The following is a 15,118-nucleotide window of genomic DNA, read 5'->3' as shown; positions in this document are numbered from 1 at the left end:
GTACCTTTTAGTTAGAATCACTGCCTTGTGGTAGTTTTGCCTCAGCCAAATGGTTAAGGTGTGGTTTACATCCATGTCTGTCCACTTATGATACAGTATACACATGTAGTCAGTTATAGCCAAACACCTTTGATTACTGAATTACATTCACTTCATTAATGAAAATGCTCAAAATAATCCTTAGACTCAAACGTTAGAACAGGCTTTTCCTCGCAGCACGCCGTGAAATAAATACTCAGAAAGAAAATGGCAGCCGTTTAAACTCATGTCTAAAAATGTATCGTTTCATGCATCGGTCAAAACACTCGACTCCAGGTACACGACGCCCAACTGAAAACACTTCACATAAGTCGAGTTGCCCGAGAATCACAGAATTTACAGAAAATGCACTATTTTGTGATATATATCGTTATCAGGAGAGAAATGTCTTATATTGGGATGTGAGATTTTGGTCATATCACACAGCCCTACAAAGGATTATAATTCACGTAGTTGCATACACATAACACCATTCTGTTGCAACAAAAGCAGTTTATAATTAAAGTAACATACATACCGGTACCTTGAAAAACGAAATCAACCACAACATTAAACTCACCTTGTGTTTGTAGAGAAGGTGGTCAGGGTTTTTCTTCATTTCCTGAGACCAGCTGCTCTGGATCATTACCAGCTTGTATCTTCATCTTTTTTTTCACTTGGTGAAGTCTTTCATTGCTCTGCACTGGAAAACCAAAGTGTGTGATCAAAGGTGAAATAAGGGATATTTTTCCACTGCAGGACTTAGAGTCAAGTAGTGATAGCTGTTGAACCATTTCTCAAATAATCTGTAAGGATCTGGATTTTTAAGAAAGATACAAATATCTCTGCTTATATTTGGCTAAAAGCTTGATATAGACAAGGCATATAAAGCCCCTGCACACCAGCACTGCGCTTACATTATAGTTCAATCAAGAAATAGTTATTATTGATTTATTATTGAATTTTTTTTAGTAATAATTATTAGTATTTAATCATATTTGCACAGTGGGGTGACAAAAGTATTCCACATACTAGAAATGCTGCTCAACATTTCATAAATTACATTTTCAACAAATGCTGGAGTAAAAACACAGTTACAGGGAAAATGTGTCTGTCTATAAATATTAACTAAACATTTCTATGTGCTACAAAATAGACATGTGGTGAGGTGAAACTATACTTTCAATAATATTACCACTACAGTCTGTTAACCACCGAAATAATCTATGCTGGTCAGCTAGCTAAAAGTATTTACTTTAGCAGCCCAAATCAGAGTGCTGCTAAAGTATCATCAGCAAAAGCTAATGCTACATTAGCATTTGCTAGCGTCAGCCAGGAAGGTCTGAGGGTTAAACTAGGGTTAGTGTAACTTTGCCCGAAACCCTTTAAAGTGTACAGTAGAGCCAACTGTAAAACATGGGTATTGATACAGTACTTATGAGAGTCCTAGAATAATTTCTAGGACCATAAGTTCTCACTTTCCCCAGTTATCCACATCGCTGACTTTCGCTAATTAGCTAGTTAGCAGTCACAGCTGTGTAATACCCAGAGAGACACAGACAGCTAACTATAATATTTATGAAAACTGGTTCAGCCACTGAAGGGCAAAACTGGTGGTATCACAGTAAAAATTATTTTAACATTAACTAAAATAAAGCTTAAGTCATGTTAAACCTAAATAACAATTATTTTTTTAAAAATGAGTCAGCAAAATATTCCTGACTTGTCTGGAGACAGCCGAAACCAGTTAACAAATAAATTAACAATTCTTTCTAAATAAAAACGCAGAGTCTTTTGAAAAATATTATTTTGATAAAAGGAAACATGAGTTTTAATACTTACCACAGAAATTTGAAGACAGTTTCTCCAACTTCAGAGTCCAAAATCCAGATGAAGCCTGAAAGAATGCATTGCAGTAGTTGAGAAATACAGAAAAATACCTGTAAATGACTAATACGGAAAATTCCTTCACGTTTATACAGTAGATAGTACTGTATTTTTACGGATTTTTTTTACAGTGTGTGTTTCAGCGTCTTTACGGAAGGCTGCGAAATAAAAAGATGCTCATATTCACTTGCATTTGTTACCCTGTTGTTATCTTCATGTCGGTTACCTTCACGTGCTGCTCTTTGGCAGTTTTACAGATTTTATTCTGAACATCTTTCTGAAGTGACTGGTTTTTGCTTGTATTCAGCAGAAACTGGAAACTAATCCAACTTGCTGAATGTATTTACACAGTCTTGTTTGCCTCCAGTGCAGTGTCTTTGTCACAAATGTGAGAAACAAATTAAAAGGTGATCATGCCAAAAGGTAGTGAAATTAATACAAAATTGTGAAGGCAAAGTGCCAGAAGAGTAAATACATGGTCACAAACTGTGTATCAGGTAAAATTGTCTAAGTGAGGGTTATGCTTGTGTTTTACTATAACACCATCTAGTGGATATCTAGTGCTCATTGTTCTTTGACAAATACTTTCAAATAGCTTCACAGTGCAAAGCAACCAGAACTGAAGGCAGATACAGTAAAGGCCTCGCAAGGGAGGAAACAACATTTGATATCTATGAGTTCTACACTCCAAACGGTCAATTATTAACAAAAAAACTTGCTTGTTCAATCCAATTTGAGCCTTTGAAAATGGGGGGATTGTATGAAAAAGGCCTAACTCCTGAACGAGCATTTTCAAGGATTTCAAGCACCTGTACCTGTTCAATGTTCACTTGAAAGACCCCCTTATAAAGTACTTCTAGCTGAAATGATGAGGACAAAATCCATGCTGCTTGTTTGTGAAAAATCTGAAAGTTGTGGCTGTATAGACAAACACAGTGAAAAATTTCTGAAGTCTCAGTGTCTCCCTGTGTGTTGATGCAGAATGTGTGCACACAGAAGACTCAGTGCCAGTTATCAATTTAGTTATTTATTTTTTGCACTGCATTAGATAACATCAAAATAGTGTTTTCAAAAATGACAATAATATTCCCAATTGTGTTATTTTTATGTTGTAATCTTTATGAAAAAACTTAAAAAACAAACAAACAAAAACAAAACACCTACCTCATAATCTTTTGAGTCTGGTATATGGCGGGGCGCTGTGGACACCCAAGTTTGTGAATGCAATAACTCAAGAACGAGACAATGTAGAATTTTTAAATTAATACCATGGTAGCATTTACTAAAAATCTCTGTAAGGTTTAAATCTCAGGGACCTTGACTTCAAGGTCAGAGCTTAACTTTTCTAAAGAAAAGAGGATTTTCCCATTTATAAAACATGTATGTCTACTAGGAGGCTAAAGGTTAGCACTATATTTAAAAAGAGTTACAAACAACAATTAGATGATGCTTAAAGCTGGTTTATTTAATAAACATCCAGTTTATTTCCAATTTGGATCAAATTATGTCTGATTGAAGGACTGATGTAATGGTAAGTTGTCCGCTGCTCCGCTTTGAATATTGGTAAGAACTTGACACAGAGATTACTTAATGGATTTTAAGCAAAATTGTGCCTTAGTTCAAGAACATATTCATCAGTTGTTTTTATGTTTTTAGGCTTTTTTTCCCTTTTCAATTTTCACAAGAATTGCTAGTTCCCCTAGAGTTTTGGCCACCTCAACAATCAAGTGATTCCCTATGAGCAAGCAATGAGCGACAGTGGGAAGGAAAAACTCCCTTCTAAAAGGAAGAAACCTTCGACAGAACCAGGCTCTTAAAGGGACAGCCATCTGTCGCGACTGGTTGGGGTGGGGGGAGTGAAAATTAAAAAAGACAAAAAAGCCAAAGTGATCATTATTGGAGCAGCTTAATTAATTCTTGCAATGTAATCTGCTGTTAATGGCTTTTTACAATCCCTGTTTGTGTTTTTGTCATTTTTGTCCGTGGTTGAAGCAATGCTGGAGATTGATTCTCTATGATCTTTCTGTTTTGAAGGCTGCTGAGAGACCACAAGGTTTGGTCCCCGTTTGCTACTCATGTCAGGGAGAACTCTTAGAGAGGCCAGGACTGAAAAAGGGGTGGTGGAGAACCTCCGAGGGTGTTATGCGCTGGTTTGGATCCAATGCTAACATCTCTTTGATTAGGCTGACAAATACATTTTGGATTTTTTCCTTGCCCCACATTATACTCAGCATTAGTCCAAGGTCATCGAGGCACTTAAGTTTTATGGATCGAGTGTCGTTGGACTGATAATCTGTTTCATCTTGAAATTGTCTTTCGGTCTTAAATGTCCAGTGTTGTCCGTTGTAGTTGTCTTTTATGAAATAGTTATCAGTGTAAAAGCCAGAGTCTAAAACATGATCTGGTGGCTGTCCCTGGGTCTGTATGATGAATTTCAAAACATCATAATCATTTCTCCCAGGGTAGAAAGGATACCCAGTAGCAAGCTCCACAGCTACCAGCCCCAGGGACCACATGTCTATTGCTTCATTAAATAGACTACCAATCATAACCTCAGGTGCTTTATAACCAACCGTCCCCACACAGTCACCAGGAATCACTGTAGATGCGGGACATGCAATGCCAAAGTCTATAAGTTTGACTTTGATGGGACACTCATAGCGGTCCACAACCATTATGTTTCCAGGTTTGAGGTCAGCATGCACTATTCCCAAAGAACCCAGGTGGGACAAGGCATTTGTGAGTTGATGTAAAATTGGCCTGATTTCGCTTATGGGGAGACCCTGGTTTTCCGGGTCCTCTATGTAGTCCCACAGGCTTTGGTCAAGGAGTTCAAAATTTAAGCAGATGCGGTCACCGTCGATGAAAAAGTCGTTCCATTGAACAATGTTGCATCTATCTGCATCCAAGCCTCGCAGCTGCTCCAGGATGAGAATTTCCATTTTTGCCTGTTGGAGAATTTTAGGGTTATTTTTGTTGACTTTAATAGCAACAACTTTGTTGGTTTTTGTATTGCAACATTTGGTTACAATACCAAAGCCCCCTTCTCCAAGGAAACCCTCGACCTCGTAGTGACCTCCCAAAAGGGTCCCTTTAGATATTTCAAGATCATCTATAGAGGAGGATGTGTTGGCTGATGCGTTGACGTATTCTTGTTGAGAAAATTCTTCTGAGTATTGGGAACTGCAGCTGATTTTCTGTGATTCTTCTCTTTTGCAACTAGAAGGCTGCTGAGAGACCACAAGGTTTTGTCCCCCTGTGCTACTCATGTCAGTGCAGGGAGAACTCTTAGAGAGGCCAGGATTGAAAAAGGGGTGGTGGAGAACCTCCGAGGGTGTTATGCGCTGGTTTGGATCCAATGCTAACATCTCTTTGATTAGGCTGACAAATACATTTTGGATTTTTTCCCAGCCCCACATTATACTCAGCATTAGTCCAAGGTCATCGAGGCACTTAAGTTTTATGGATCGAGTGTCGTTGGACTGATAATCTGTTTCATCTTGAAATTGTCTTTCGGTCTTAAATGTCCAGCGTTGTCCGTTGTAGTTGTCTTTTATGAAATAGTTATCAGTGTAAAAGCCAGAGTCTAAAACATGATCTGGTGGCTGTCCCTGGGTCTGTATGATGAATTTCAAAACATCATAATCATTTCTCCCAGGGTAGAAAGGATACCCAGTAGCAAGCTCCACAGCTACCAGCCCCAGGGACCACATGTCTATTGCTTCATTAAATAGACTACCAATCATAACCTCAGGTGCTTTATAACCAACCGTCCCCACACAGTCACCAGGAATCACTGTAGATGCGGGACATGCAATGCCAAAGTCTATAAGTTTGACTTTGATGGGACACTCATAGCAGTCCACAACCATTATGTTTCCAGGTTTGAGGTCAGCATGCACTATTCCCACAGAACCCAGGTGGGACAGGGCATTTGTGAGTTGATGTAAAATTGGCCTGATTTCGCTTATGGGGAGACCCTGGTTTTCCGGGTCCTCTATGTAGTCCCACAGGCTTTGGTCAAGGAGTTCAAAATTTAAGCAGATGCGGTCACCGTCGATGAAAAAGTCGTTCCATTGAACAATGTTGCATCTATCTGCATCCAAGCCTCGCAGCTGCTCCAGGATGAGAATTTCCATTTTTGCCTGTTGCAGAATTTCAGGGTTATTTTTGTTGACTTTGATAGCAACAAATTCGTTGGTTTTTGTATTGCAACATTTGGTTACAATACCAAAGCCCCCTTCTCCAAGGAAACCCTCGACCTCGTAGTGACCTCCCAAAAAGGTCCCTTTAGATATTTCAAGATCATCTATAGAGGAGGATGTGTTGGCTGATGCGTTGACGTATTCTTGTTGAGAAAATTCTTCTGAGGTTTGGGAACTGCAGCTGATTTTCTGTGATTCTTCTCTTTTGCAACTAGAAGGCTGCTGAGAGACCACAAGGTTTTGTCCCCCTGTGCTACTCATGTCAGTGCAGGGAGAACTCTTAGAGAGGCCAGGATTGAAAAAGGGGTGGTGGAGAACCTCCGAGGGTGTTATGCGCTGGTTTGGATCCAATGCTAACATCTCTTTGATTAGGCTGACAAATACATTTTGGATTTTTTCCCAACACCCCCTTATCTTCAGTAGTTGTTCAAGGTCATCGAGGCACTTAAGTTTTATGCATCGAGTGTCCTTGGACTGACAACCTGTCTCATCTTGAAATTGTCTTTCGGTCTTAAATGTCCAGTGTTGTCCGTTGTAGTTGTCTTTTATGAAATAGTTATCAGTGTAAAAGCCAGAGTCTAAAACATGATCTGGTGGCTGTCCCTGGGTCTGTATGATGAATTTCAAAACATCATAATCATTTCTCCCAGGGTAGAAAGGATACCCAGTAGCAAGCTCCACAGCTACCAGCCCCAGGGACCACATGTCTATTGCTTCATTAAATAGACTACCAATCATAACCTCAGGTGCTTTATAACCAACCGTCCCCACACAGTCACCAGGAATCACTGTAGATGCGGGACATGCAAAACCAAAGTCTGTAAGTTTGACTTTGATGGGACACTCATAGCGGTCCACAACCATTATGTTTCCAGGTTTGAGGTCAGCATGCACTATTCCCAAAGAACCCAGGTGGGACAGGGCATTTGCGAGCTGAAATAACACTGGCCTGATTTCTGTTACTGGGAGAACCCGGTTCCTCCGGTACCGCATGTACTGCCACAGGCTTTCATCGAGGAGTTCAAAATTTAAGCAGATGCGGTCACTGTCGATGAAAAAGTCATTCCATTTAACAATGTTGCATCTATCTGCATCCAAGCCTCGCAGCTTCTCCAGTATGTAAATTTCCATTTTCGCCTGTTGCAGAATTTCAGGGTCGCTCTTGTTGACTTTAATAGCAACGACTTTGTTGGTTTTTGTATTGCAACATTTGGTTACAATACCAAAGCCCCCTTCTTCAAGGAAACCCTCGACCTTGTAGTGACCTCCCAAAAGGGTCCCTTTACATATTTCAAGATGATTTGAGGTGAAAGTCATCTTGACTGAAATGTGTTTGTTTGCTCAGTGAATTGGTGAGAACGTTTAAAAAAAATTTCAGTGACTCTGAAGAGGTTTACAAATACTTTCAAATATAGCTCTGGTCGAACGTTTGAAGGCTGCGAACAAACTGACTAAAACTTGCTGCTCCTGACCCCTATTTATAGAAAAACTTCAAAGGCTCAAAGGCATGTGCTTGTGACATCCTCACATGTCCTTGTGACATCATCACATGTCCTTGTGACATCATCACTCTTCATGAATCAGATTGTCACATGACATTTTAGAATGGGGATGTTTTTTTTTAAAACCGTTTTCAAATTTAACCCTCTGTGGTCCAGGGTATAATTGGCCATTCTTGACTATTTTTGATTTTACCTCTATATTTCACCTTTAAAATATGTTTTTCTTGCCTTATTTGGCACCATTATTTTCAGCACAACCTCAAATATCTCAAAGTCAAAGTCAACTTTATTTGTCAATTCTGCCACATGTACAGGACATACAGAGAATAGAAATTTCGTTACTCTCAAACCCTAGATGAAATAGCAAATGAACATTTAAATATAAGAGAGTGATTAAAAAATGCAAATAAAATAATTAAAAAGTAAAAATTTAAATAAATACAATACAATTTAACAAGAAAGCTATGCAATATACAATATACAATATTCAGGTATGGGTAAATGACATTGAGTGTAAACCAGGCAGAGTAGTGCAAATAGGCAAATAGTGCAAATGGACATCTAGTAATATACGGTTAGAGATAGTATAACAACAAAGTCTTATGAGGTAATGGCAGTCCAATGCTCCACAAAGTGACTGGTAACTGGTGCAGGCCAGTGAGTGTGTGTGTGTGTATGTGACAGAGTTCAGTGAGACCATGGAGGAGAGGAGGGGAGAGGGGGCAGAATCGGGAGGGAGTTAAGCTTCCTGACAGCCTGATGGATGAAGCTGTCCTTCAGTCTGCTGGTCCTGGCCTGGAGACTCCGCAGTCTCCTCCCTGACGGCAGCAGCTTGAAGAAGCTTTGCATTGGGTGCGTGGGATCAGCCGCTATGCAAAGGGCTTTTTTAGTGAGACGGGTGCTGTAAATGTCCTGGAGGGAGGGGAGAGAGACACCAATGATCCTCTCTGCAGCTCTCACTATGCGTTGGAGGGTTCTATGACAGGACGCATTGCAGGCTCCAAACCACACAGTGATGCAGCTCGACAGGATGCTCTCGATGGTGCCTCTGTAGAAAGTGTACATGAGAAATTTGAGTTATTGTTTTCATTTTGGTATACTATATTAGCACAGTTGATCTAAATTAATAACACAATAAATTGTGTGTGCATCTCCTGTTTTGTCATGGTTGTATGTCCCGGTTCGTGACAGGCTGCATGAGCTCATCTGGTGGGAGTGTAGTACTGTAGAATTTCAGGCATAAAAACGTGGTTTTCACAGACCTTGTCACAGGGTCTGAGTTGGAAGATTTTGGTAAAGCTTTGTCCCTGAGGTAGTTGAAAAACCCCAGTTGGGTAAAGCGTTTGGGTTTTTTTGTTAACAGACATGCTTATCTATTTAGTTGGTGTTATTTTTTCAGCTAAATTTTTTAGTGCAATTAGCACTTTCAGCATCAATCCATAGCAATGTGTTGTATTTTTCACATTGTCTGTGTGTAAAATACATATGTAAGCATAGATTACACAAAGGATCCTGCACGCCAAGCTGGATACAAATAGAAATCCCTGGAAACAATTCTTTCTGCGCTTAAGAGCAGCTTCCTATTGCAACGCTGGAGGATTTGTCACCATTACTGGATATGCTGCAGAAGCACAGCAAAGCAGTGACTGTGTGTAGTCGGTTGCAACGTTAGAGCTCACGATCGTGAAGGCAAGAAACTGGATTAATCTTTTCATCGTTTTCCATCCTGGCGGCAACGTGAGGGATCCCATGTATCCACCAAACAAAGACGCCAGGCATGGATTGCAGCGGTGAGACGAGCGGATATCGAGTTCCGTGCAATCCCCAGCTTTTTGTTGGTTTGCTCGCGGCATTTTCTCTCCGGTGAGTTCTAAAGTAATTCATATCACTATCCGATTGTTCAGTCTGACGTCACTAGCCGTGTCTGGGCCTAAACTCTGCTGCAGGTCCATATATCAAATGATCACTGTGGCATTACTGAGAGTTAAAACACTGTCTTAAGTCTTTCATCTTTAATAAAATTATCAGCGTTCTGCTCTACCAGGTGTAACAACTGAGTTAAACATCCAGGCATCCATGACAATGGAATTTATGACATATGAGTTAGAAGTTAGCAGCAAGTTAGCTCGCTAGCTTCTATCTAAATACAATATAGCATGTCCTGACTGCGGGGTTTTGGAAACAAATTAAAACGTACAGCTTTCTTATCACTTCCAACATAAATGAAGACAGAAAACTAAACAGCAGTGACATTTGTAGGGTTACTGAACTTGGGCTAGCTGGTATATAATGATGTGCTACGTGACCGCTAGCGACACAGCTATGTTAGCATAATATAAACACGCTAACTTTTTTTCCACTCGATAAAAGTTAACGTGAGTGTTCTCGGTGGTCAGGAACAAATGTAATCGCATGGCAGGATGCTGTAAAAGGACCAAACTAAAAGGCTTTTAGTGGGTTTTTTTTTCAATGCGCTGCGGTCATAGATAATGAGATAAAACATGCTAATGTGTGATGCTGCAGAACCACGTCATGTCGACTGAGTAGCTTTTGATTTGGCATTATTGCAGGCAAACCAGCATATGAAATGGATGTAACAAATCCAGTGGTGATGGGAGTGACAGCGTCACGGAAGCTGAAGGGCAGACGAAGGACTGTGTGTGCAGTCAACAGGGCAGAGCAGAAATAAACCGGCTGTTGGAGGAGAACAGACTGCTTCGAGCACAGTTGCAAAAGACAGAGCTGAATGAAACTTTCTTAAAGGACGATACCGAAAAAGTAAGATATTACACTGGACTATATTGTTATGCAGTCTTAATGTCCCTCTTCAACACTGTCAAAGATTTCCTGCCAATATCGAAGAAACTGACAGGTTTCCAAATGCTCTTACTCACACTAATGCGTCTGAGACTTGATCTTCCAGTCCAGCATCCTTGTCATCTATTCCATGTGTCACTGTCTTCTGTCTTCACCGATACCGTTGATGTTTTGGGCAGACTGACAGAAAGAAGGATGACCTCAAAAAGTGATATAGTCCAGACAGAGCTTACAAATGATGGGCCATTTGCTAAACCTGCAGCACACACTGCTTTCTATGTGAAAGAACCATTCTGTGAGAAAAACTCTACTGCTCATTTGATCTATGACCTCTGAAAAACAGTTCATGATTTCCATTACTATTCAATTATAAAAAAAAAAGTACATTCCCTGGGTTATACAGCACTGATATGCAAAGCTTAATTGTATATCTGTAACTCTAGAACTGCAGTATTTATAGTTTTCTTAGTTTAATATTTCAATTTCATATTCTTCTTCTAAGTATAAAATCCCTTTTGTTATATTTGTCTCGTTAATTTAACTGAAATACACTGAAAATTGCTCACAAATTAAGGTTTATGTGTCAATACAAATGCAGGTTTTATTGCTGGGAGCTTCCCGTGATGCACTGACTATTTCTTCTTCCATGACACTAATGTTTTGTCTTTGCTTCATCATTTATGTACTGTACTGTATCCCCAGTTTTCCAGCGAGGGCTGCGTACATTTTGATTGCATTAACGTTTTTATCCAGCCTTTATGTGCAATAAAGGCTATACTTTTACACTGTAAAAGTATAGCCAATCAGAAGCTGCAAAATTCAAATGTAGTTACTGACAGGCCAAAGTGCAACAGGGAAGAGATTAAATGGGATCAAAGGGAGTGGCATTATAAATTCCTTCCTTCCTGAGATTCAAATCCTCCAATCAAAACGGTGCCAGCAATGCAAAGACAGATTTCTTTAAAAGATTGGACACAATAACAAAGTCAGTCGTTTATTTATTAAAGCACTGTTAATAATTTTAGTTGCTGCTATTTCAAATAAATGTTTGGTACAACAAATTTCTCCGTGTTCTGTCTCAGGCTTTATTCGGGCCCTGGTACTAGAGCTATGGTCTGTTCTTGAGTGCAGCAGTGACGACATCAGAGTGGTCCGTCCCAAACCAACTCCCATTGACCCCACAGATAGGAGTTGCATTAAGGTATTGTATGTATGTGCGTGCGTGTGTGTGTGAGAGAGAGAGGGAGAAGGAGAAACTTCCTGGAGCCCACAATGCCCCAATTTTTAGATATCTACATAATAGTACAGACACAGATCTCTTAGAAGTTTTGCTTTTCCATCATGTTTTTAGCTCACTGGTTACAAAGGTGTTTAAATTGATTAAAATTAAATTGATTCCAATTATTATTAACCCAGGACTCAGAATAGTGGTCCATGTGTTGCTGTGATACCAGCAGCCATGTAGAAAATTCACTTGTGAATATTCATATTTAAGAAACTGGCAATAGTGATTTTGTTAACAAGAAAGGCTTTTTGCTGATTGGTTTATGGGTGTCTGGGCAAATAAGCCTTACTTTCATAAGACTGCATTTTTAGTTATGTTTTTGGCAGAATTTCTCTCAGGAAAGCTTCAACAAGCTCCAGCGTGAGCCTGTCTGTGTGTGTCTGATGCTTGGCCTCTGACAGCAGCCAAGTCATCTCTCTCAGAGAGACTAGCCAAGTGAATACGGACAGCCAGTGATGTGTAAACTGTGTCCTGCCACAGGCGACTTTAAAGTCTGCCTTATCAGTGGGTTATACATATATGCTGAGGTCAAAGGAAAACTAAATATACACACACCAGCACTTTGGTGAATTAACTCGAGTCTTTGCTTTAATCTGTGCTAAGTACAGTAGGAGGTTTGGTAGTACATATGAAGATAAGTTCACACATGCACAGAAACATCAGAAGACACATGAAAGTATAGATATTTCTATTTTAGAAAAAAAAATCCATCGTATCTTGTTTTTTTCTTTACGTTTCTTTGAAGCTGTTTAATATAATCTAAGTTGTAGCTCGTTTGTGCAAGTGTCTCTCTTTTTTTCCTTTGATGCTTTTGATGATATATTTTCCCTGTTCTACCAGACCCAGTGAAAAATGCAGGGAGCTTTCCTGTAGTTTAATATTCTTCAGGCTGCAATAGGTTTCTGCTCAACCACTCTGCTCAGAATATATGTCTTATTCAGTTTTGAGAGTGTGGTAAACCATGTTTTATCTTTGCAATCATAAATTCTTTTTACATTTTGTTTTGCTTTGAATACTACAGATATTATTTGTCATATTATCGGTAGTGTTTGTAGTTGAATAGTGTTATATTATTATTATGTGTTAGGATTTGATCAATCCATGACGTGCACAAATGCATTCACAATGGTCTTTAAAAGCAAATACATTTTTTCTCTCTAACAGCTGCTGTATTTACTTTCCTCTTCAGTCCTTCCTGTACTTGGTCAACCTCCTCTCCTCTTCCCAGTCGGTGTGGCAACTGCTGGGCCGACAGTCTTTGGCCAACAAAAGCGAATACACCCTGAGGGAGATGCCAACCTCCATACCTGTAAGTGTTTTTCTTCTTCTTCTTTTCCACACACTGCAGTTTTTTTTTGTCATCCATCTGAGGGCATGTTTGCACTTTTTATTTGGCCTCCAAACACCACCCACCCATTTGTTTTACTTCAAACGCATTCAAATAAACCCTCTCACACTGAGACTGATATACGTTCTCCACCTTACCCATTGTAAATTTCCACACAGTTTTCGTTTTGCACCCTATCCGGTGCATTCTTGTTCAAAGCCTCTCATTTTACTCCACAGGATTTGATTGACAGACTGATTGCCGTGAATTCGGATGGGAAGATTCATTCTCTCTTCCACTACGAAGAGAGTCACACATTCGGCCTAAGGTGGGATTCATTATTTTTTTCATATTACTTAACATCAGTGGGGAAGTAGACGATATCAGATTATCACCTGGTGACTGCACACACACTTCAGCCTCTGGCAATAGGAGACTGGCATGGTGACGTAATCGGCCTTAAAATGCGGCCTTTAAGGCTGCAGACCCTGAATTGGGATACAGCCTCTGAATCGCTGCATCTTGTAGCTGTGTCGTCTTAAATTGGTCATGTGATTTTGACGCGCCGGCGCGTCCGGCAACCCCAGAGGTTTAACTTAATATTTAAGTGTCTCTTGGTTTTAGACTAGTTGTTTAGTCTAATTTGATGTTTTAAACCAGAAAAGGAAGAAGAGGGCTTAGAATTACAGGTAAGAACTGCTCAGTGGTATGTGATAAACTGTAAATGTAAAGCTTACAGGTCAGTCCTCATGTTTTTAAATCAGATTTTGAGTCTATACATGGCACATTATGCTTTTGCATGTTGTGAAATGTGCTGCAAAACAAACTGAGGTAAACTAACTGGTTTACTGTGATGGATTTAAAGTGCGTGTGACTGGTGCGCAGTGGCTGTGGTGCTCACGGTCAGAGTTCAGTCACAAAGAGGGTAACAGAGATGAATTTAAAGTTAAGGTGATGGTGCTTAGATTCATTCACAGACTGAAACCTTCACACCAACTTTATCCTGTGTCTCTTAGTTTTAGACTAGTTGTTTAGTCTATTTTGATGTTTTAAACCATATCACAGGGTTTTTACTTCACCATTTACGGGGTTTTAACAAGCAAACAAAAGACAGATCGTGATGTTTGAAAATGTTTTGGAAATATTCTTTAAAGATTAGATGTAAAATACGCAGAGGACAAATTCAATTGGTTTATTAGTTTATTACATAAGTTGAAAAAAAGTTAAACAAGTAAATAAAGAAACAACGTAAAAGAAAAGTAAACAAAACAAATCGGTAAATAAAGGAAAATGGTAATAAGAAGGGAAAAAAAAAGAAAAGAGAAAACCCCAACAATCCCCTCTGAGCAAGCACTAGGCGACAGTGGGGAAGAAAAACTGCCTTTAAACGGGCAGAAACTTCCGGCAGAACCAGGCTCACGAGGGGCAGTCAACTGCCGGGACTGGTTGGGGTGAAAAAAGATGAAGGAGAGAGGGAAGAAGTGTTAGGAGAGAAGGGGAGAGGAGAGGTGAAAATTAAGATGGAACAGAGGTGGAGGGAGACGAGGTGACGTCAGCAGTAGAAAAAATAGAAAGAGTAGAAAAAGCAGGAGTGTCCCTCCTCCAGAAGAAGCGGAAACGTTTTTTCTTCTTTTCCATGAGCTTTTCCACGACCACTTTTTTCTCTAGGATGAGGGTTCTCAACTGATCGGTTGTTTCTTCAACTTCCTTCTCAAGTTTCTGGCATCTTTGCTCCATTTCTTTTAATAGATTGCACTTGTCTGTATTTTGCTGTTGTTTTTCCTTGTGCATCTTTTCTAACTGCTCATTTCTTCTTGTGATTTCTTGAAGCTTACGCTGCAGGTCTTCATTTATTTTCTCTTGTTGCTGCTTTTGTGCAAGCATTTCAGCGTTTTCACACTTCAAGTTGTCTGAGTTCAACAACATCTCATTAATGACCTCTGAGTGTTTTTTCGCCATTTCATTGATCCTACGCTGCATCTTTGAACATCGTTTTTCCAATACTTCTCCTTCCAGTTCAGGTGTTCTGTCCTTCATTGTATTAATTTGTTCAGTTGTAGATTTCTTCTCTCCAAGT

This window comes from Diplotaxodon limnothrissa, linkage group LG14 (genome assembly GCF_057381915.1).
Source record: "Diplotaxodon limnothrissa isolate DT_005_m linkage group LG14, D_limnothrissa_male_GT1.1, whole genome shotgun sequence".
Lineage (NCBI taxonomy): Eukaryota > Metazoa > Chordata > Actinopteri > Cichliformes > Cichlidae > Diplotaxodon > Diplotaxodon limnothrissa.
The sequence above is the reverse complement of the archived record's forward strand: the minus strand, read 5'-3'. Positions refer to the sequence as shown.